General features: G+C 40.3%; 1 protein-coding gene across 1 annotated transcript in view; it reads right to left on the bottom strand.

Moving 5' to 3' along the window:
• The window catches only part of zgc:172282 (leucine-rich repeat and fibronectin type III domain-containing protein 1-like protein), a 473,431-nt gene extending 450,879 nt beyond the window's left edge, over positions 1 to 22,552 (bottom strand). The window contains exon 1 of the mRNA XM_061919225.1: positions 21,821 to 22,552. The gene's annotated coding sequence lies outside the window, so the exon portion shown is untranslated. The remainder of the gene's footprint in view (positions 1 to 21,820) is intronic.
• Positions 22,553 to 25,378: the final 2,826 nt, after the last annotated feature.

The raw sequence follows: 25,378 nt of genomic DNA, 5'->3' as shown, positions 1-25,378 counted from the left end.
AGGGGCGACTTGTCCAGTGTGTACCCCGCCTTCCGCCTGACTGTAGCTGAGATAGGCTCCAGCATCCCCCGCCACACCAAAAAAGGGACAAGCGGTAGGAAATGGATGGATGGATGAAGTAAAAAACACAATTCCCAAACAGGCTGAATATTTTGAAGTTGGAACAGTTTGAATCAGATGAAAAATGTTAAAGTTGTGGAAATTTGAAGAATGTCTAATCGTCCCAAAAATGTAGGAATTTTGGGAAAAGCCGGAATTTTTTGAAAATGATTAAAAAAAAACTTGGGTCTTTGGAATGGTTTGAGTGAATTGAAATGGTCGATGTTGAAATTTTTCAAATCGGTCGAAAAATGTCGAAAAAGCAAAATGTTGAATTGAGAAATGGCATCACGGAATTCCTGGAATTTCGGGGAAAACCGGGAATTTTTCCAGTTTAAAAAACAACTTAAGAGGAAGGTTTCGCCGGCGGAACACTTGAAATGTGTAAAAAAAATGTGGAAAGAATAGTCACCAAAGGAAAAAAGGGTGGAAATAGGGTTTTGGAAAACCAGGAATTCTGGAAAAATCCTGGAATTTTTTTGGAAATGGAGGAAAAACGTTCAATTTTCAGGATGGTGGAAAGATTTGAATCGTTTGAAAAATGTCCCTTCCTGAGGATAGTTTGATTGGCACTTCTAAACTGACCCTAGTGAGGTGGTGACTTGTCCAGGGTGTACTGAGTAGGTCGTAGTTCTGTTCTAGTTGTAAAAAATGTATAATTATACGCCAAAATGCCCCAAAAAAAAACATCCAGGATGATAAATGGTTGAAAAACACTGGTAATGATTATTTATGAGCAACAAAATGGATATCACGGGATTTCTGACAAATGTGTTGTACTGAGGCGGCATGGCTCAGGCGGTAGAGCGGTTGGACCCCACTCTGCGACCTTGCAGAAGTGTCCTTGAGCAAGACAACAAAAGTGTAATCCATTTACCGAACCGTTCACTCCTCCCGGGTCCTACTGCTCCCTCCCGGTCCCGTAACCAGATCTAATTCGCGTAGCAAAGCCGTCACTCACGGACGTTGTTTTTTTTCGTTTTTTTCCCCACCGCCAGGAAGTTGCCGCGATCGCCTCCGGACGAACAAACCGAGAAGCCAACAATGCAATCGGAACTTCTGGCAAGGTTTCACAGCTAACCCCGAAAATGTACCACTTTGAGTTTTTTATTTGCTTATAATTGCAGCGCCTCACTAGAATGATCCCGAGGACAGGCTCCGAACTCAAGAAGTCAGACTTCCTCGTTCCGTGTGATATAACAGATTTCACAATAAATGTGTCAGGCTTGCCCCTGACAGTTTGTTTGTGTTCTAGTTTTTTCCTCTGTGTGTGTAGTATTTCCTGTCGACGCTCTTATTTTGTTGGTTTCCTGTCTTTCTCCCTGAGCGCTGTTTCCACTCTGATGCGGCTGATTGACACCACACCTGGTGTCAATCAGCCCGCTCCTATTTTTACCTGCTTTTGTCCTCCGATCAGTGCTGGATTGTTGTCATGTATTGTCGCTTCTGTGTTGTCGCTCCTGTGGTGTCGTGTCATGCAGAGTTGCGGTAAGCTATATTTGTTAGCGGTTTGTAGCTTACTGTCTTTTGTTCCCTGCTTCCAAGTTTGTTTGTCCATAGCCCCAGTTCGTGCGCGCTTTTTGTTGTACCCTTTGTTTGGTTTTGTTTTCGTGTTATAGATTAAATCAACGCCTGCGCCCTTCTCTGTATCTTGGGGTTCGTCAAAAACTAACTGAAAATATGAACACTTGTAAAAATGTGTATATAATTTATAATTATTCTAGAACTAAACCAGGGAGCGGCAACCTTCACCCTACACAGAGCCGTGAGAACCAATTTCCCAACAAATAAATCCCAAAAATGACAATAATTTCAGTTTTTTTTAGCCATCCATCGGGTAGCGGGGGCAGCAGCCTAAGCCGCTTCGTACAGCTCCTTCCGGGGGATCCCGATGCGTTCCCAAGCCAGCCGGGAGACATAGTCTTCCCAACGTGTCCTGGGTCTTCCCTGTGGCCTCGGATGTACCCTAAACACCTCCCTTGGGAGGAGTTCGGGTGGCATCCTGACCAAATGTCCGAACCACCTCATCTAACTCCTCTCCAGATGAAGAGCAGCACTTGTAGTTTGAGCTCCTCCCGGATGGCAGAGCTTCTCACCCTATTTCTAAGGAGAGACCCGCCACCCGGCCGAGGAACCTAATTTCGGCCGCTTGTACCCGTGATCTTGTCCTTTCGGTCATAACCCAAAGCTCATAGGTGAGGATGGGAACGTAGATCGATCGGTAAATTGAGAGCTTCGCCTTCCGGCTCAGCTCGATACAGCGTCCGCATTACTGAAGACGCCGCACCGATCCGCCTGTCGATCTCACAATCCACTCTTCCCCCAAGACTCCTAGGTACTTCGACTCCTCCACTTGGGGAAAGATCTCTTCCCCAACCCGGAGATGGCACTCCACCCTTTTCCGGGCGAGAACCACGGACTCGGACTTGGTTTCCCATCCCAGTCGCTTCACACTCGGCTGCGAACCGATCCGGCGAGAGCTGAAGATCCTGGCCAGATGAAGCCATCAGGACCACATCATCTGCAAAAAGCAGAGACCTAATCCCGCGGTCACCAAACCGGATCCCCTCAACGCCTTGACTGCGCCTAGAAATTCTGTCCATAAAAGTTATGAACACAAAGGGCAGCCTTGGCGGAGTCCAACCCTCACTGGAAACGTGTCCGACTTACTACCGGCGATGCGGACCAAGCTCTGGCACTGATCGTACAGGGATTGGACCGCCAGAATCACACAGTCCGATACCCCATACTCTCTGAGCACTCCCCACAGGACTTCCTGGGGGACACGGTCGAATGCCTTCTCCAAGTCTACAAAACACATGTAGACTGGTTGGGCAAACTCCCAAGCACCCTCAAGAACCCTGCCCAGAGTCTAGAGCTGGTCCACAGTTCCACGACCAGGACGAAAACCACACTGTTCCTCCTGAATCCGAGGTTGGACTATCCGGCGTAGTCTCCTCTCCAGTTGGAACACACCCTCTGGTGACCACCACCCCGGTCTGCCAATCCAGAGGTTTTTTTTTAATCTATTTATTAAGGTTTTCTTAATTAATTAGTCCAACAAAATAATACACAATAATACAACAACAATACAATTTCAATTCCAAAACCAGTCCAGCACCTTTCAGAATAGCAATCAACTGAGAGGACACCCAAACATGACACAAAACAATCCACAAGTAGTCCAACAAAAATGAATAGTATCAATATTACTAAGAATTCCAACATGGCAAGGGTTAGAAACCCCACATTTACATGATCATCACAGACATTTATAAAAAAATAAGAAATAAAATGACAACATTTAAAAAATGAATAAGGTCACAGTGGGAATAACATTTAAGGAATCAAACACCAGACAGAAAATAACTCACTGACTTGTTTTGCTCTAATCAGTTTTCACCAGCAGTTCCAAAACTGCTCTATTTTGTTTTCACCCCAGCTGGGTATTTTTTCACAAATGCTGTGTTTGTTCTCTAAATGTCTTCAACACTTGATGTTTGTTGCTGTTTGCTATGTTCTCCCCTTACAGACACACACATATATATATATATATATATATATATATATATATATATATATATATATATATATATATATATATATATATATATATATATATATATATATATATATATATAAACACATATAGACTCACACATAGACACATATATATAGACAATTATAGACACTATTAGACCCACACATAGACACACATATAGACACACATAGACACACATATAGACACATATACACACACACATAGACACACATATAGACACATATACACACACACATAGACACACATATAGACACATATACACACACACATAGACACACATATAGACACATATACACACACACATAGATACACATATAGTCACATATACACACACACATAGACACACATATAGACACATATACACACACATAGACACACATATAGACACATATACACACACATAGACACACGTATAGACACCTACAGACCTACATATAGACACATATAGACACACATAAACACACACATAGACACATATAGACACACATACAAACATATATAAACACATAGACACACAAAAACACACACATAGACACATATAGACCCACATATAAACACATACAAACACATATATGAACACATAGACACATATAAACACACATATAGACACATTTAGACCCACATATAGACACACATAAACACACACATAGACACATATATAGACAAATATAGACAGACATAATTACACATATAGGACCACATTAAGACACACTTTTAGACACACATAGACATATATAGACAAACATTATTACACATATAGAACCACATTTAGACACATAAAGACACATAAACACACACTTAGACACATACACACACATTTAGACACACATGTATATATATATATATATATATATATATATATATATAGTTGTGTGTATATATGTATATGTATATATATATGTATATATGTACAGTATATATATATATATATATATATATATATATATATATATATATATATATATATACATATACATGAAGACCCACATATAGACACATTTACAGACAAAAATTTAGACACATATGTAAACACATTTGGACCCACATATAGACACACATTTAGACACAAATATAGATACAATTAGACACACATAAACACACACATAGACACATATATAGACAAATATAGACAGACATAATTACACATATAGGACCACATTAAGACACACTTTTAGACACACATAGACATATACAGACAAACATTATTACACATATAGAACCACATTTAGACACATATAGACACATAAACACACATATAGACACACATTTTGACACATAAAGACACATATAAACACACACTTAGACACATATAGACACACATTTAGACACACATGTATATATATATATATATATATATATATATATATATATATATATAGTTGTGTGTATATATGTATATGTATATATGTATATATATATGTATATATGTACAGTATATATATATATATATAAATATATATATATATATATATATATATATATATATATATATATACATATACATGTAGACCCACATATAGACACATTTACAGACAAAAATTTAGACACATATGTAAACAAATTTGGACCCACATATAGACACACATTTAGACACAAATATAGATACAATTAGACCCACATATAGACACGCATAGACACATATATAGACAAATATAGACAGACATAATTACACATATAGGACCACATTAAGACACACTTTTAGACACACATAGACATATATAGACAAACATTATTACACATATAGAACCACATTTAGACACATATAGACACATAAACACACATATAGACACACATTTTGACACATAAAGACACATATAAACACACACTTAGACACATATAGACACACATTTAGACACACATGTATATATATATATATATATATATATATATATATATATATATATATATATATAGTTGTGTGTATATATGTATATGTATATATGTATATATATATGTATATATGTACAGTATATATATATATATATATGTATATATATATATATATATATATATATATATATATATACATATACATGTAGACCCACATATAGACACATTTACAGACAAAAATTTAGACACATATGTAAACACATTTGGACCCACATATAGACACACATTTAGACACAAATATAGATACAATTAGACACACATAAACACACACATAGACACATATATAGACAAATATAGACAGACATAATTACACATATAGGACCACATTAAGACACACTTTTAGACACACATAAACATATATAGACAAACATTATTACACATATAGAACCACATTTAGACACATATAGACACATAAACACACATATAGACACACATTTTGACACATAAAGACACATATAAACACACAGTTAGACACATATAGACACACATTTAGACACACATGTATATATATATATATATATATATATATATATATATATAGTTGTGTGTATATATATATGTATATATGTATATATATATATATGTATATATGTACAGTATATATATATATATATATATATATATATATATATATATATATATATATATATATATACACATATACATGTAGACCCACATATAGACACATTTACAGACAAAAATTTAGACACATATGTAAACACATTTGGACCCACATATAGACACACATTTAGACACAAATATAGATACAATTAGACACACATATAAACACACATACAAACACATATATAAACACATAGACACATATAAACACACATATAGACCCACATATAGACACACATAGACACATATATAGACAAATATAGACAGACATTATTACACATATAGGACCACATTAAGACACATCTTTAGACACACAGACATATATAGACAAACATTATTACACATATAGAACCACATATAGACACATATAAACACACATATAGACACACATAAACACACACATAGACACATATATAGACAAATATAGACAGACATTATTACACATATAGGACCACATTAAGACACATCTTTAGACACACATAGACATATATAGACAAACATTATTACACATATAGAACCACATATAGACACATATAAACACACATATAGACACATATAGACACACATTTAGACACATAGAGACACATAAACACACACTTAGACACATATAGACACACATTTAGACACACATGTATATATATATATATATATATATATATATATATATATATATATATATATATATATATATATATATATATATATATATATATATATATACCTGTAAACCCACATATAAACACATATAGACACATTTACAGACAAAAATTTAGACACACATGTAAACACATTTGGACCCACATATAGACACATATAGACACATACAGACACATATTTAGACACACATATTTTAAATTTTCCTGAGGGAACTCTCCTGAAGTAATCATTAAAGTACTATCTATCTATCTATAAGATATATATGTATATATATATATATATATATATATATATATATATATATATATATATATATATATATATAGGACGGCGTGGCACAGTGGGAGAGTGGCCGTGCGCAACCCGAGGGTCCCTGGTTCAAATCCCACCTAGTACCAACCTCGTCACGTCCGTTGTGTCCTGAGCAAGACACTTCACCCTTGCTCCTGATGGGTGCTGGTTAGCGCCTTGCATGTCAGCTCCCGCCATCAGTGTGTGAATGTGTGTGTGAATGGGTAAATGTGGAAGTAGTGTCAAAGCGCTTTGAGTACCTTGAAGGTAGAAAAGCGCTATACAAGTACAACCCATTTATATATATATATATATATATATATATATATAAATTCAGGTTTTTTACTCACAGCACATCTCTCTACTTAGTTAACGTCTTATTTTGAATTTTCTTTTAAACAAATGGATTTTCGCTCCTTTTCGCAGCATTCCCACAGGTTTTCCCCTTTCACCGATACACAATGTTTCCCGATTTTGATCGCTAAAAAAAAACAATGCAATTGCTTTATTTTCATATTACAAGATCGCAGAACTCTCCAAAATAAGAGCTGTAACGTTAAAATAAACTCACCAAATAAAATAACCAATATTTATTGACATTTTGTGTCTACGGCAGGGGGGGTCCAAAGTGCGGCCCGGGGGTCATTTGCGGCCCGCAGCTAATCCTTTAACGGCTCGCCACACATTCTGCAAAAATTGCAAAATTGATAGTATTTTGAAAATAAAACAAAACATTTAGAAAAAGTGGAATGAGGTGAAATCTAATGAGAAAAAGTGACGATGTTGACACAAAACTGCCATGCAGGCAGTTTTTTTTGTTCCTTTTGTCTTTATTTTCTTTTTTTTCCATTGCTCACAAAAAAAAGGACAAAAAAATAAATGTTATAATGAATTCACTTTAAAATGTTTTATGTGGAAAAAATGTTGCATATGTTGTGTGGTTGCCTTATAAAAAACAAAGTTTTGACAAAAGGGCATAAAACAAACAAAATAATAGTTCAAACTTAAAATCGACAGATATATCGGAAGTTGATCTTGAAATTTAAGTGTTAAAAGTAAAAAAAAAAATAATAAAAATGCATCACTTTATGAGTGGGGAACCTTTCGGATCTCAAATATATTTAGTAGGATTTTATTTAACTTTTCACTGTGAATACTCAAAAATATTAAATCATTAAAATCAATGGTTTCCTGCATTATTGATCTTTGAGGGCTTTAATTGCTAAATAAAAGAACTTTCCAGAAGGAATCAATAAAGTACTATCTATCTATCTAAATACTGCATATTTCAGTTTTACTATAAAAAAAAAACTTGTTTTTGACATAAAGGGCATAAAACCTTATTTGTTTGACTTTACATCAACCTCAAGTTGATATAGAGATTTACTGTAAGCATTAAATAAAAAATAATAATAATAATTTGACTTATTTTTAACATTTTAGTGACTGAGACCCTCTATGCTCCCTTCAGGATAAAAAAAAAAATCCCTTTATTTTGTTATGGTTTGAAAATGAAAAATATCAAAATGGCCCCCCCGCATGCTTACATTTTTCCGTGTGCGGCCCTCTGTGGAAAAAGTTTGGACACCCCTGGTCTACGGCAAGCCAAAGGGAGCCTAATAAACACTTTGGCGTGACTCAACCGATTGGACCAATCTTGGAGTTTGTGAGATGAGAAGTGGTGGTAAAATTAGGCGTCTTCTATTAATTACAAGTCGTTAATTTTAACGCCCTCGCCGCTCCTTGAACTTCGCTGGAGAGAGAAGCTCAGACAGACGACTTCTGCACCGTCGGCTTTTTCAGCCGCCATTAAAGTGTTTGGGGACTGCTTTTCTTAACGGGCCTCTTTTTTGTCCCCCACCCTCATGTGCTGCATTTTACGTGACAGGAAGCAGATTGTCCTTCTGCTCCCCGTGCCCCTGGTTCCTAGAACATTGACCCTCGACCTTCGTAGGCCAGCAGAATGGCCAAGGTTCCATCTGTTCGTGGTCCGTCCTTCGACTCCAGTACAAGAGTCCGTGCTCACATGGGAAGTGGCTGAAGTACAAAGCTCTTTATCCACCCCGTCAAGCACAAAAGGTTGAGGTCGTGTCTGCATCCATTTTATTATTTTTTTATTTTTTTTTCAGGTAATAATTCCCAGTGGAATCGGGCTTAATAACCGGCCAGAAAGAGCAATTTCAGCAGAATGTGTGCAAGAATGCTTCCTGGAAATGTTGGAGTTCTTTGAAAAACAAAAATTATAACAGCCGTGTCATGAATGGGCTGCATATTTTTGAAAGTGGAATGATTATTTTTAAGGTAAAATTCAGGTGATCAAACAGCTTTTTATATATATATATATATATATATATATATATATATATATATATATATATATATATATATATATATATATGTATATATATATATATATGTAGGTGTGGGAAAAATCACAAGACTACTTCGTCTCTACAGAACTGTTTCATGAGGGGTTCCCTCAATCATCAGGAGATTTTAATGGAAGCATTCACATACAATGGTTTATATAGAGCACAGAGTGGGTGGGTACAAGCAGGCGTAGGGTGTGGTGGTTGGCTCATGTGTTACCTAGGAGGTGTTTCCGTCTGTGGCGGCATGTTGAAATGATTTCACTGCGCTTGTTGAGGGATGATAGATCTGGATGATGTATAAAAAACAGTTTCTCTTTTAAGCATAGGTTGCATCTTTTATTACCACTGTTGTAAGGTGTGCTGGATGCAAGAATTTGCCATGTTATTGAATATTCAACATTATTGTCTTTGAGGTTCCAAATGTGTTTGCTGAGTTCTGTAGAATTCCGCAAAGTCTGGTTTCTAAAGGAGGCGTTGTGATTATTCCATCTTGTTATGAACGCTCCTTCGGTTAATCCTAAATACGTGTCGGATGTGTTAATGTCCTTGCGTGTTACCTTTGCTTGGTAAACGACTGATGTTTGTAAGCACCGTCCGTTGAGAGGGCAATCAGGTTTCTTGCGACAGTTACATTCCTTATTGTTTTCAGAGTCGTTTAGTCTGGGGGTAGGCAGTCCTTTTGCAATTGCTTTGTTGTGGTTTGAAATGATTTGTTGTATGTTATTCATACACCTGTAGCTCAATTTAATGTTGTTCTTGTTGAATATTTTTCTTAGGGTGTTGCCTTTGGGGAAGTGTTTGTCGATCAGAGTGAGGAACTTGCGGCCGATGTTGGTTGAGACGTTTTGGCTGAATGGCGGATTGTACCAGATGATGTTGTTTCGTTTTCTGCTCTTTTTTGGTTGGTTTCCTGGGGTGGGTTCATAGGTGAGGGTGAAGTTGTATCCACTTTCATCAAGTGCTTTCTGGTACGGGGGGGTTGCTTGGTCGAATTCGATGATTGAGGGAACCCCTCATGAAACAGTTCTGTAGAGATGAAGTAGTCTTGTGATTTTTCCCACACCTACATATTGCGCTCTACCACGGTATCGAGCACTATTCTCTGGATAATACAATCAAGATATATATATATATATATATATATATATATATATATATATATATTGAAATTGACTGTCGTGTTTTTACAGTACAGTACTGTAAATGGGAAAAACCTTACCACTGTTATTTTTGCAGTAAAATTGTGGCTGCCAGTTTTTAGGGACCGGACATTATTATTATTATTCCGCCACTTCTTTGAGCTGTAATTTGACCCCCTTAACATGCTTCAAAACTCACCAAATTTAACACACACATCAGGACTGGCGAAAATTGCCATCTAATAAAAAAACAAACGAATCCCAAAACTCAAAATCGTGCTCTAGCGCCCCCTAGGAAAAAAACACTGACAAAACTGCTTGAAACTTCCGTGAGGAATGTCGGAGAGACATGAAACAAAAACCTCTATGTAGGTCTGACTTAGACCTAGCTTTCATACACTGACTTTCTTCAGCAAAAATCAACAGGGAGTTGGCAAAAACCCCTTCAAAACAAAAGTTTCCTAAAAAAATGTCATTTTTGTGTCTTTGAGCTGTAATTTGACCCCCTTAAAATACTTAAAAACTCACCAAACTATACACACACATCAGGACTGACAAAAATTGCAATCTAATAAAAAACGAACCCCAAAACTCAAAATTGCGCTCTAGCGCCCCCTAAGAATAAAAAACAGACAAAACTGCTTGTAACTTCCGGTAGTAAAGTTGTAGAGACATGAAACAAAAACCTCTATGTAGGTCTCACTTAGACCTACATTTTCATAATTGACATCCTTCAGCAAAAATCAACAGGAAGTTGGCAATTACCCCTTCAAAACTAAAGTTTTGTAAAAACCGGTCACCTTTTTTCAAACGTTATCTCCTCTGAGCGCGTTTGTTGTGTCGGCTTCAAACTCACAGGAGAAAGAGTGAACCCTTTTCATTAAAAATTGCAAAAAGAGTTTTAATAACTGCTCAGGTTTTGATTTAACGAGCCTTCAAAGAACCGCTGCGCTGATGCTGCTGCCGTCCCAAGATGGCCGCTTAATAGCAGGAAGCACCAGCGTGACCACACAATGCAGAGAAGGTAGGTAAAGTGCGGGTAAAGATATGTTGACTGGGTGAAAGAAGGAGGCACCAGTTTGACACCAGGATACAGAGAAGGTAGGTAATGTGCAGGTAAAGATATGTTGTCTGGGTGATGGCAGGTAGCACCAGCGTGTATGGGTGAAAGAAAGAAGCACCAGTGTGACCCCAGGATGCAGGGAAGGTAGGTAACGTGCAGGTTGAATGGGTAAAGGCAGGAAACACCAGCAAAAGTCGGGCCCGTCCATCGCTGCTTGCAGCTTAAATTTTTTTTGTTTGTTTTTAACTGTGAATTTAAAAAAAAAACAGCACCACTGTTATTTTTACGGTAAAATTCTGGTGACCGAGCTGCCATTTTTTGTTGTCGTTGTTCTTACAGTGCATTACTGTAAATGGAAAAACTGTATCTCTGTTGTTGTTACTGTTCAATTCAGGCGATAGCTATTTAATTTTTTTTGGGGGGGGTATTGATAAATCTGTTTTTTACAGTGCATTACTGTAAATTGACTGTTATTTTTACATTAAAATTCAGGGAGTTTTTTTTACTGTAAAATCGACCGTAATTTTTACAGTGCAGTACTGTAAATGGAAAGATGGTCCACTGTTATTTTTACATAAAAATTCATTTTTTTTGTTACGATAAAATCGACCGTTGTTTTTACAGTGCAGTACTGTAAATTGACTATTATTTTTACATTAAAATTCTGGGGTTTTTTACTGTAAAATTGACCGTCATTTTTACAGTGCAGTACTGTAAATGGAAAGATGGTCCACTGTTATTTTTACATAAAAATTCAGGTTTTTTTGTTACGATAAAATCGACCGTTGTTTTTACAGTGCAGTACTGTAAATTGACTATTATTTTTACATTAAAATTCAGGGGTTTATTTACTGTAAAATTGACCGTAATTTTTACAGTGCAGTACTGTAAATTGACTATTATTTTTACATTAAAATTCAGGGGTTTTTTTTACTGTAAAATTGACCGTCATTTTTACAGTGCAGTACTGTAAATTGACTATTATTTTTACATTAAAATTCTGGGGTTTTTTACTGTAAAATTGACCGTAATTTTTTACAGTGCAGGACTGTAAATTGAGAGATGGTCTCACTGTTATTTTTACATAAAAATTCAGGGTTTTTTTTTACCGTAAAATTTTACAGTGCAGTACAGTTAATTGACTGTTATTTTTACATTAAAATTCAGGGGTTTTTGTAATAAAATTGACAATCCTTCTATAGTGCAGTACTGTAAATTGAAAGATGATTCTACTGTTATTTTTATAGATAAAAATTAAGTGCTGATCTGTATATAGACTATTATTTTTACATAAAAATTCAGGGGTTCTGTTTTACCGTAAAATCGACGGTCGTTTTTACAGTACACTACTGTAAATTGACTATTATTTTTACATTAAAATTCAGGGAGTTTTTTTTACTGTAAAATCGACCGTAATTTTTACAGTGCAGTACTGTAAATTGAAAGATGTCCACTGTTAATTTTACATAAAAATTAAGGGTTTTTTTTGTTACCGTAAAATCGACCGTTGTTTTTATAGTGCAGTACTGTAAATTGACTATTATTTTTACATTAAAATTCAGGGGTTTTTTTACTGTAAAATTGACCGTCATTTTTACAGTGCAGTACTGTAAATTGACTATTATTTTTACATTAAAATTCAGGGGTTTTTTTACTGTAAAATTGACCGTCATTTTTACAGTGCAGTACTGTAAATTGACTATTATTTTTACATTAAAATTCTGGGGTTTTTTACTGTAAAATTGACCGTCATTTTTTACAGTGCAGGACTGTAAATTGAGAGATGGTCTCACTGTTATTTTTACATAAAAAGTCAGGGGTTTTTTTTACCGTAAAATTTTACAGTGTAGTACAGTTAATTGACTGTTATTTTTACATTAAAATCCAGGGGTTTTTGCGATAAAATTGACAGTCCTTTCTATAGTGCAGTACTGTAAATTGAAAGATGGTCCTACTGTTGTTTTTATACATAAAAATTAAGTGCAGAACTGTATATAGACTATTATTTTTACATAAAAATTCAGGGGTTCTGTTTTACCGTAAAATCGACCGTCGTTTTTACAGTGCAGTACTGTAAATTGACTGTTATTATTACATTAAAATTCAGGGAGGTTTTTTTACTGTAAAATCGACCGTAATTTTTACAGGGCAGTACTGTAAATTGAAAGATGGTCCACTGTTAATTTTACATCAAAATTCAGTTTTTTTTGTTACCGTAAAATCGACTGTTGTTTTTACAGTGCAGTACTGTAAATTTACTATTATTTTTACATTAAAATTCAGGGGGTTTTTTTTTACTGTAAAATTGACCGTCATTTTTACAGTGCAGTACTGTAAATTGACTATTATTTTTACATTAAAATTCTGGGTTTTTTTACTGTAAAATTGACCGTCATTTTTACAGTGCAGGACTGTAAATCGAGAAATGGTCTCACTGTTATTTTTACATAAAAATTCAGGGTTTTTTTTACCGTAAAATTTTACAGTGCAGTACAGTTAATCGACTGTTATTTTTACATTAAAATTCAGGGTTTTTTTGCAATAAAATTGACAATCCTTCTATAGTGCAGTACTGTAAATTGAAAGATGGTCCTACTGTTATTTTTATACATAAAAATTAAGTGCAGAACTGTATATAGACTATTATTTTTACATAAAAATTCAAGGGGTTCTGTTTTACCGTAAAATCGACCGTCGTTTTTACAGTGCACTACTGTAAATTGACTGTTATTTTTACATTAAAATTCAGGGAGGTTTTTTTTACTGTAAAATCGACCGTAATTTTTACAGTGCAGTACTGTAAATTGAAAGATGGTCCACTGTTAATTTTACATAAAAATTGTGTTTTTTTTTTGTTACCGTAAAATCGACCGTTGTTTTTACAGTGCAGTACTGTAAATTGACTATTATTTTTACATTAAAATTCGGTTGTGTTTTTTTTGCTGTAAAATCGACTGTCATTTTTAAAGTGCATTACTGTAAATTGACCGTTGTTTTTACATAAAAATTCAGGTTGTTTTTTTTTACCGTAAAATCGACCGTTGTTTTTACAGTGCAGTACTGTAAATTGACTATTATTTTTACATTAAAATTTGGTTGTGTTTTTTTTGCTGTAAAATCGACTGTCATTTTTAAAGTGCATTACTGTAAATTGACCGTTGTTTTTACATAAAAATTCAGGTTGTTTTTTTTTACCGTAAAATCGACTGATGTTTTTACAGTGCACTACTGTACATTGGAAAAACAGCACCGCTGTTTTTTACAGTAAAATTCAGGCGACTGAGATGCAATTTTACCGTAAAATCTGTCTCTGTTTATAGTGCAATACTCTAAATTGAAAAATGATACCACTGTGAAAAAGTCACGGTAAAATCGACAGTTTTTACTGTCAATTGAAGACTGCTATTTTACGGTAAAAAATTATCTTGCCAAAATTTTTACTGTTAAAATCTCCGGCTGCGTATTTCCGGTGGATGGCTATCCTGACATGAATTCAAATGTCGTTTTATGGCAGCGGAGCCCATGAAAATGCAAATGGGGGCCCTGTCAGGTGGAAGCTGATGAGCTGACACAGCACACACACACACACACACACACACACACACACAGCGGCAACATCAATCCTGCCTGGCTCGCACCAACACAGCAGGAGATGACACCACCAGAGGCGCACGTCCTGCACCAGCACACTACAATATGCATCTCTGTGTCACCTGGACCACCTTGTCCACCTTGTCCACCTGGACCACCTGGACCACCTTGTCTACCTTGTCTACCTGGACCACCTGGACCACCTTGTCTACCTTGTCTACCTGGACCACCTGGGCCACCTTGTCCACCTTGTCTACCCTGACCACGTTGTCCACCTGGACCACCTTGTCTACGTAGTCCACCTTGTCCACCTGGTCCACTTTGTCCACCTGGACCACTTTGTCTACCTTGTCCACCTTGTCCACCTTGCCGACCTTGTCCACCTTGTCCACCTTGTCTTGTCCACCTTCTCTTGTCCACCTTGTCTTGTCCACCTGGACCACCTTGTCTTGTCCGCCTTGTCCCCCTTGTCTACCTTGTCAACCATGTCTACCTTGTCCACCTTGTCTGCATTGTCCACCTTGTCTTGTCCACCTTGTCTGCATTGTCCACCTTGTCTTGTCCACCTTGTCTGCATTGTCCACCTTGTCTACTAGTCCACCTTGTCTACCTTGTCCACCGTGTCTTGTCCACCTTGTCTTGTCCACCTTGTCTGCATTGTCCACCTTGTCTTGTTAACCTTGTCTTGTCCACCTTGTCTACCTTGTCCACTTTGTCTTGTCCACCTTGTCCACCTTGTCCACCTTGTCTTGTTAACCTTGTCTTGTCCACCTTGTCTACCTTGTCTACCTTGTCTACCTTGTCTACCTTGTCCACCTTATCTTGTCCACCTTGTCCATCTTGTCTTGTCCACCTTGTCCACCTTATCTTGTCCACCTTGTCCATCTTGTCTTGTCCACCTTGTCCACCTTGTCTACCTTGTCCACCTTGTCTTGTCCACCTTGTCTACCTTGTCCACCGTGTCTTGTCCACCTTGTCTTGTCCACCTTGTCTGCATTGTCCACCTTGTCTTGTTAACCTTGTCTTGTCCACCTTGTCTACCTTGTCCACTTTGTCTGCATTGTTCACCTTGTCTTGTCCAACTTGTCCACCTTGTCCACCTTGTCTTGTTAACCTTGTCTTGTCCACCTTGTCCACCTTGTCCACCTTGTCTGCATTGTCCACCTTGTCTTGTTAACCTTGTCTTGTCCACCTTGTCTGCATTGTTCACCTTGTCTTGTCCACCTTGTCTGCATTGTTCACCTTGTCTTGTCCACCTTGTCCACCTTGTCCACCTTGTCTTGTCCACCTTGTCTGCATTGTTCACCTTGTCTTGTCCACCTTGTCCACCTTGTCCACCTTGTCTTGTTAACCTTGTCTTGTCCACCTTGTCCACCTTGCCTGCATTGTCCACCTTGTCTACTAGTCCACCATGTCTACCTTGTCCACCTTGTCTACCTTGTCTGCATTGTCCACCTTGTCTACTAGTCCACCATGTCTACCTTGTCCACCTTGTCTACCTTGTCTACCTTGTCCACCTTGTCCACCTTGCCGACCTTGTCCACCTTGTCCACCTTGTCTTGTCCACCTTCTCTTGTCCACCTTGTCTTGTCCACCTGGACCACCTTGTCTTGTCCGCCTTGTCCCCCTTGTCTACCTTGTCAACCATGTCTACCTTGTCCACCTTGTCTTGTCCACCTTGTCTGCATTGTCCACCTTGTCTACCTTGTCCACCGTGTCTTGTCCACCTTGTCTTGTCCACCTTGTCTGCATTGTCCACCTTGTCTTGTTAACCGTGTCTTGTCCACCTTGTCTACCTTGTCCACTTTGTCTGCATTGTTCACCTTGTCTTGTCCACCTTGTCCACCTTGTCTTGTTAACCTTGTCTTGTCCACCTTGTCCACCTTGTCTACCTTGTCTACCTTGTCTACCTTGTCCACCTTATCTTGTCCACCTTGTCCATCTTGTCTTGTCCACCTTGTCCACCTTGTCTACCTTGTCCACCTTGTCTTGTCCACCTTGTCTACCTTGTCCACCGTGTCTTGTCCACCTTGTCTTGTCCACCTTGTCTGCATTGTCCACCTTGTCTTGTTAACCTTGTCTTGTCCACCTTGTCTACCTTGTCCACTTTGTCTGCATTGTTCACCTTGTCTTGTCCACCTTGTCCACCTTGTCCACCTTGTCTTGTTAACCTTGTCTTGTCCACCTTGTCCACCTTGTCTACCTTGTCTACCTTGTCTACCTTGTCCACCTTATCTTGTCCACCTTGTCCATCTTGTCTTGTCCACCTTGTCCACCTTGTCTACCTTGTCCACCGTGTCTTGTCCACCTTGTCTACCTTGTCTACCTTGTCTACCTTGTCTACCTTGTCCACCTTATCTTGTCCACCTTGTCCATCTTGTCTTGTCCACCTTGTCCACCTTGTCTACCTTGTCCACCTTGTCTTGTCCACCTTGTCTACCTTGTCCACCGTGTCTTGTCCACCTTGTCTTGTCCACCTTGTCTTGTCCACCTTGTCTGCATTGTCCACCTTGTCTTGTTAACCTTGTCTTGTCCACCTTGTCTACCTTGTCCACTTTGTCTGCATTGTTCACCTTGTCTTGTCCACCTTGTCCACCTTGTCTTGTTAACCTTGTCTTGTCCACCTTGTCCACCTTGTCTACCTTGTCTACCTTGTCTACCTTGTCCACCTTATCTTGTCCACCTTGTCCATCTTGTCTTGTCCACCTTGTCCACCTTGTCTACCTTGTCCACCTTGTCTTGTCCACCTTGTCTACCTTGTCCACCGTGTCTTGTCCACCTTGTCTTGTCCACCTTGTCTGCATTGTCCACCTTGTCTTGTTAACCTTGTCTTGTCCACCTTGTCTACCTTGTCCACTTTGTCTGCATTGTTCACCTTGTCTTGTCCACCTTGTCCACCTTGTCCACCTTGTCTTGTTAACCTTGTCTTGTCCACCTTGTCCACCTTGTCTACCTTGTCTACCTTGTCTACCTTGTCCACCTTATCTTGTCCACCTTGTCCATCTTGTCTTGTCCACCTTGTCCACCTTGTCTACCTTGTCCACCGTGTCTTGTCCACCTTGTCTACCTTGTCTACCTTGTCTACCTTGTCTACCTTGTCCACCTTATCTTGTCCACCTTGTCCATCTTGTCTTGTCCACCTTGTCCACCTTGTCTACCTTGTCCACCTTGTCTTGTCCACCTTGTCTACCTTGTCCACCGTGTCTTGTCCACCTTGTCTTGTCCACCTTGTCTTGTCCACCTTGTCTGCATTGTCCACCTTGTCTTGTTAACCTTGTCTTGTCCACCTTGTCTACCTTGTCCACTTTGTCTGCATTGTTCACCTTGTCTTGTCCACCTTGTCCACTTTGTCTTGTTAACCTTGTCTTGTCCACCTTGTCCACCTTATCTACCTTGTCTACCTTGTCTACCTTGTCCACCTTATCTTGTCCACCTTGTCCATCTTGTCTTGTCCACCTTGTCCACCTTGTCTACCTTGTCCACCGTGTCTTGTCCACCTTGTCTTGTCCACCTTGTCTGCATTGTCCACCTTGTCTACCTTGTCCACTTTGTCTGCATTGTTCACCTTGTCTTGTCCACCTTGTCCACCTTGTCCACCTTGTCTTGTTAACCTTGTCTTGTCCACCTTGTCCACCTTGTCTTGTCCACCTTGTCTGCATTGTCCACCTTGTCTTGTTAACCTTGTCTTGTCCACCTTGTCTGCATTGTTCACCTTGTCTTGTCCACCTTGTCCACCTTGTCCACCTTGTCTTGTTAACCTTGTCTTGTCCACCTTGTCCACCTTGCCTGCATTGTCCACCTTGTCTACTAGTCCACCATGTCTACCTTGTCCACCTTGTCTACCTTGTCTGCATTGTCCACCTTGTCTACTAGTCCACCATGTCTACCTTGTCCACCTTGTCTACCTTGTCTGCATTGTCCACCTTGTCTACTAGTCCACCATGTCTACCTTGTCCACCATGTCTACCTTGTCCACCTTGTCTACCTTGTCTGCATTGTCCACCTTGTCTACTAGTCCACCTTGTCTACCTTGTCCACCTTGTTCTCCTTGTCCACCTTGTCCACCTTATCTTGTCCACCTTATCCACCTTGTCCACCCTGTCCACCTTGTCTTCTAATCCACCTTGTCCACCTTGTCTTGTTAACCTTGTCTTGTCCACCTTGTCCACCTTGTCCACCTTGTCTTGTCCACCTTGTCTGCATTGTCCACCTTGTCTTGTTAACCTTGTCTTGTCCACCTTGTCTGCATTGTTCACCTTGTCTTGTCCACCTTGTCCACCTTGTCCACCTTGTCCACCTTGTCTTGTTAACCTTGTCTTGTCCACCTTGTCCACCTTGTCCACCTTGTCTTGTCCACCTTGTCTGCATTGTCCACCTTGTCTTGTTAACCTTGTCTTGTCCACCTTGTCTACTAGTCCACCTTGTCTTGTTAACCTTGTCTTGTCCACCTTGTCTGCATTGTTCACCTTGTCTTGTCCACCTTGTCCACCTTGTCTACCTTGTCCACCTTGTCTGCATTGTTCACCTTGTCTTGTCCACCTTGTCTGCATTGTTCACCTTGTCTTGTCCACCTTGTCTTGTCCACCTTCTCTTGTCCACCTTGTCTACCTTGTCCACCTTGTCTTGTCCACCTTGTCTTGTCCACCTTGTCTGCATTGTCCACCTTGTCTTTTCCACCTTGTCTGCATTGTCCACCTTGTCTACCTTGTCCACCTTGTCTTGTCCACCTTGTCTTGTCCACCTTGTCTACCTTGTCCACCTTGTCTTGTCCACCTTGTCTGCATTGTCCACCTTGTCTTGTCCACCTTGTCTACTAGTCCACCTTGTCTACTAGTCCACCTTGTCTACCTTGTCCACCTTGTCTTGTCCACCTTGTCTTGTCCACCTTGTCTACTAGTCCACCTTGTCTACTAGTCCACCATGTCTACCTTGTCCACCTTGTCTTGTCCACCTTGTCTACTAGTCCACCTTGTCTACTAGTCCACCATGTCTACCTTGTCCACCTTGTCTTGTCCACCTTGTCTGCATTGTCCACCTTGTCTGCATTGTCCACCTTGTCTTGTCCACCTTGTCTGCATTGTCCACCTTGCCTGCATTGTCCACCTTGTCTACTAGTCCACCATGTCTACCTTGTCCACCTTGTCTACCTTGTCTGCATTGTCCACCTTGTCTGCTAGTCCACCATGTCTACCTTGTCCACCTTGTCTTGTCCACCTTGTCCATCTTGTCTCGTCCACCTTATCCACCCTGTCTACCTTGTCCACCTTGTTCTCCTTGTCCACCTTGTCCACCTTATCTTGTCCACCTTATCCACCTTGTCCACCCTGTCCACCTTGTCTTGTCCACCTTGTCCACCCTGTCCACCTTGTCTTGTCCACCTTGTCCACCCTATCCACTTCATCCACCTTGTCTTCTTGTCCACCTTGTCCACCCTATCCACTTTATCCACCTTGTCCACCTTGTCTTTTCCACCTTGTCTGCATTGTCCACCTTGTCTACCTTGTCCACCTTGTCTTGTCCACCTTGTCTACCTTGTCCACCTTGTCTTGTCCACCTTGTCTGCATTGTCCACCTTGTCTTGTCCACCTTGTCTACTAGTCCACCTTGTCTACTAGTCCACCTTGTCTACCTTGTCCACCTTGTCTTGTCCACCTTGTCTTGTCCACCTTGTCTACTAGTCCACCTTGTCTACTAGTCCACCATGTCTACCTTGTCCACCTTGTCTTGTCCACCTTGTCTACTAGTCCACCTTGTCTACTAGTCCACCATGTCTACCTTGTCCACCTTGTCTTGTCCACCTTGTCTACTAGTCCACCTTGTCTACTAGTCCACCATGTCTACCTTGTCCACCTTGTCTTGTCCACCTTGTCTGCATTGTCCACCTTGTCTGCATTGTCCACCTTGTCTTGTCCACCTTGCCTGCATTGTCCACCTTGTCTACTAGTCCACCATGTCTACCTTGTCCACCTTGTCTACCTTGTCTGCATTGTCCACCTTGTCTGCTAGTCCACCATGTCTACCTTGTCCACCTTGTCTTGTCCACCTTGTCCATCTTGTCTCGTCCACCTTATCCACCCTGTCTACCTTGTCCACCTTGTTCTCCTTGTCCACCTTGTCCACCTTATCTTGTCCACCTTATCCACCTTGTCCACCCTGTCCACCTTGTCTTGTCCACCTTGTCCACCCTGTCCACCTTGTCTTGTCCACCTTGTCCACCCTATCCACTTCATCCACCTTGTCTTCTTGTCCACCTTGTCCACCCTATCCACTTTATCCACCTTGTCCACCTTGTCTTGTCCACCTTGTCTACTAATCCACCTTGTCCACCTTGTCTTGTCCACCCTGTCCACTTTGTCCTTCAGTCTATTCCGGTCCAACATATTTCATTGCGTCTTCTAAATCTTGCTCAACTCAGACGCACAAATCAGTATTTCCTCCATAATCCACTCAGTGCATAGATTAAAAAATAACATAAAAATAAAAATGCATGTTTCCCACTCGCAGAGCACAGATGCGCAAAGAACACCTCACCTACCTGCGTGTCTCCCGAGTGTCTCCCGCGTGTCTCCTGCGTCCTCCGCGTCCTTTGGGTCCTTCCACTCCCGGCAGGTGCACAATTCCACGCGTGAAATAATCCCACTCCCGGTCAGGTTTTTAGGTCCCCACTCCCTTTAGGTCCGTTAGAGTCCAGACGAAAGAAGCCACCCGGTCCCACTCACGGTCCACGGGCGGAAGGAACGCCGCTAAACCGGCGCGCTCATCCGGTCTCCACGCGCGCGCCCTTCCCCGCCATTTTAATCGGACATCCGACCGGCGAATAGTCGACTACACAAAAAAAAAAAAAAGCTAAAAGGCGATTCAGCGAGAGTTTGGCAACATCTTCTTCTCCGTCCCGGCTGCACACTTCAATCCACGCGCGGCGCGATATCACCTCCACGATGCGAGACCAAAAAAAAAAAAGAAAAAAAACCCCGCACACATTAAGTGACTTTGTCCTGACCTGTCTGTCCCTCCGCGGCGTGGCGACAGACAGATGGCGGCGTCCGATACGGAGTCGATAAAATAATCCCCCTTTTTTTTTCTTTTTTTAACCGGGTTGAAGATCGGACGCTCCCGCGCAGAAGAGCATCTTCGCCGTCGGCCGCGCCTGCGGTTACTTCCACGCGCACGCGCACAGTGCGGACGCGTGCGGCTTTTGTCCCGGGAGCCGATGCGCGCCCACCCAGCAGCTGCGGTGTGCGCGTGCGCGGCTTCTGGAACTCAGACCTTTTTTTTTTTTTTTTCAAGCATAATTCATCACGTGACATGGCCGAGTGGTCTATAGTGCGTGGACGCCGACATCAGTGACGGTGCACATGGTGCGAAAATTCCTGCAATTGTACTATTTGCCACCAGGGGGTGGAGATGAGCTACTTTATTGTATTTTTGTCCTCTTTTTTAATGTCTTTTTCTTCTTTTCTGACTTATAAACGTCGTTGCCGTGTTGGATATCGGACGCTGAACAACGCCGAATGACGTCACGTCCGGTGCACGTACCAATTAAAGGCCTACTGAAAGCCACTACTACCCACCACGCAGTCTGATAGTTTATATATCAATGATGAAATATTAACATTGCAACACATGCCAGTTTACTAAATTACAATTTTAAATTTCGCCCCGAAATATCCTGCTAAAATGATAGAGAACATTATGTTCCAGCATCGTTCCCAGCTAGAAGTCGACTGTTTTCATCGCAAAATTCCACAGTATTCTGGACAATTGTGTTGCTGAATCTTTACCAATTTGTTCAATGAACAATGGAGACATCAAAGAAGAAAGCTGTAGGTGGGAAGCGGTGTATTGCGGCCGGCTTTAGCAACACAAACACAGCCGGTGTTTCATTGTTTACATTCCCGAAAGATGACGGTGAAGCTTTACTATGGAACAGAGCGGTCAAGCGAACACGGTTGGATTGGACAACACACACAAAGTACAGTGTTTTATGCGGCGATCATTTCGAAAGATCGTGTTTCCAAGAGGGTCCTTTGCAAAGGGCAGGGATGGGCATCGCCACCACCTGGTGCTGAAGAAAGGTGCGGGGCCGACCTTCAGGTTGTACAGGTACGACCATATAATCTCACTAAAACACAAGTAACACAATAAGCAGATAAGGGATTTTCCAGAATTGTCCTAGTAAATGTGTCTAATAACATCTGAATCGCTCCCACCGCCCTCTAGTGGGTTTTTTTTCTAGTCCTTCACTCTTACTTTCCTCATCCAGAAATCTTTCATCCTCGCTCAAATTGATGGGGAAATCATCGCTTTCTCGGTCCGAATCGCTCTCGCTGCTGGTGGCCATGATTGTAAACAATGTTCGGATGTGAGGAGCTCCACAACCCGTGATGTCACGCGCACATCGTCTGCTACATGCAGGGCTTTTTTATTAGCGACCAAAAGTTGCGAACTTTATCGTCGATGTTCTCTACTAAATCCTTTCAGCAAAAATATGGCAATATCGCGAAATGATCAAGTATGACACATAGAATGGACCTGCTATCCCCGTTTAAATAAGAAAATCTCATTTCAGTAGGCCTTTAAGTCAGCATTGTGTCTTATAACATCTGAATTGCTCCCACTGCCCTCTAGTTTTCTTTCCTTCACTCTCACTTTCCTCATCCACGAATCTTTCATCCTCGCTCAAATTGAAGGGGAAATCATCGCTTTCTCGGTCCGAATCGCTCTCGCTGCTGGTGGCCATGATTGTAAACAATGTTCAGATGTGAGGAGCTCCACAACCCGTGATGTCACGCGCACATCGTCCGCTACTTCCGGTACAGGCAAGGCTTTTTTATTAGCGACCAAAAGTTGCGAACTTTATCGTCGATGTTCTCTACTAAATCCTTTCAGCAAAAATATGGCAATATCGCGAAATGATCAAGTATGACACATAGAATGGACCTGCTATCCCCGTTTAAATAAGAAAATCTCATTTCAGTAGGCCTTTAAGTCAGCATTGTGTCTTATAACATCTGAATTGCTCCCACTGCCCTCTAGTTTTCTTTCCTTCACTCTCACTTTCCTCATCCACGAATCTTTCATCCTCGCTCAAATTGAAGGGGAAATCATCGCTTTCTCGGTCCGAATCGCTCTCCCTGCTGGTGGCCATGATTGTAAACAATGTTCAGATGTGAGGAGCTCCACAACCCGTGATGTCACACGCACATTGTCCGCTACTTCCGGTACAGGCAAGGCTTTTTTATTAGCGACCAAAAGTTGCGAACTTTATCGTCGATGTTCTCTACTAAATCCTTTCAGCAAAAATATGGCGATATCGCGAAATGATCAAGTATGACACATAGAATGGACCTGTTATCCCCGTTTAAATAAGAAAATCTCATTTCAGTAGGCCTTTAAGTCAGCATTGTGTCTTATAACATCTGAATTGCTCCCACTGCCCTCTAGTTTTCTTTCCTTCACTCTCACTTTCCTCATCCACGAATCTTTCATCCTCGCTCAAATTGAAGGGGAAATCATCGCTTTCTCGGTCCGAATCACTCTCGCTGCTGGTGGCCATGATTGTAAACAATGTTCAGATGTGAGGAGCTCCACAACCCGTGACGTCACGCGCACATCGTCTGCTACTTCCGGTACAGGCAAGGCTTTTTTATTAGCGACCAAAAGTTGAGAACTTTAGGGTCGATGTTCTCTACTAAATCCTTTCAGCAAAAATATGGCAATATCGCGAAATGATCAAGTATGACACATAGAATGGACCTGCTATCCCTGTTTAAATAAGAAAATTTAATTTCAGTTGGCCTTTCAAATATAGCATTTGTTCTCTATTTAGATTGTGTTTACAACAATAAAATCGCATTTTTTTCTTTTAAACTGCAAGAGTAAAATGTGATTTTTAAACGTGCATGTTTGCATAATTCGATGAAATGAAAACAAAGGAATTTGATCGTAAGCCGTACATGAACAAGGAAGTTGCTACTACTACTACAAAATAAAATACAAGTCACCGCGCCTTAAAAAATGGAATTTCGGGGAAAAACGGGAATTTAAAAAAAAAAGTCAATCAACCAATTAATGTTTATTTATATAGCCCTGA

This window comes from Nerophis ophidion, linkage group LG13 (genome assembly GCF_033978795.1).
Source record: "Nerophis ophidion isolate RoL-2023_Sa linkage group LG13, RoL_Noph_v1.0, whole genome shotgun sequence".
Classification (NCBI taxonomy): domain Eukaryota; kingdom Metazoa; phylum Chordata; class Actinopteri; order Syngnathiformes; family Syngnathidae; genus Nerophis; species Nerophis ophidion.
This window is presented reverse-complemented; position numbering and strand designations above follow the sequence as displayed.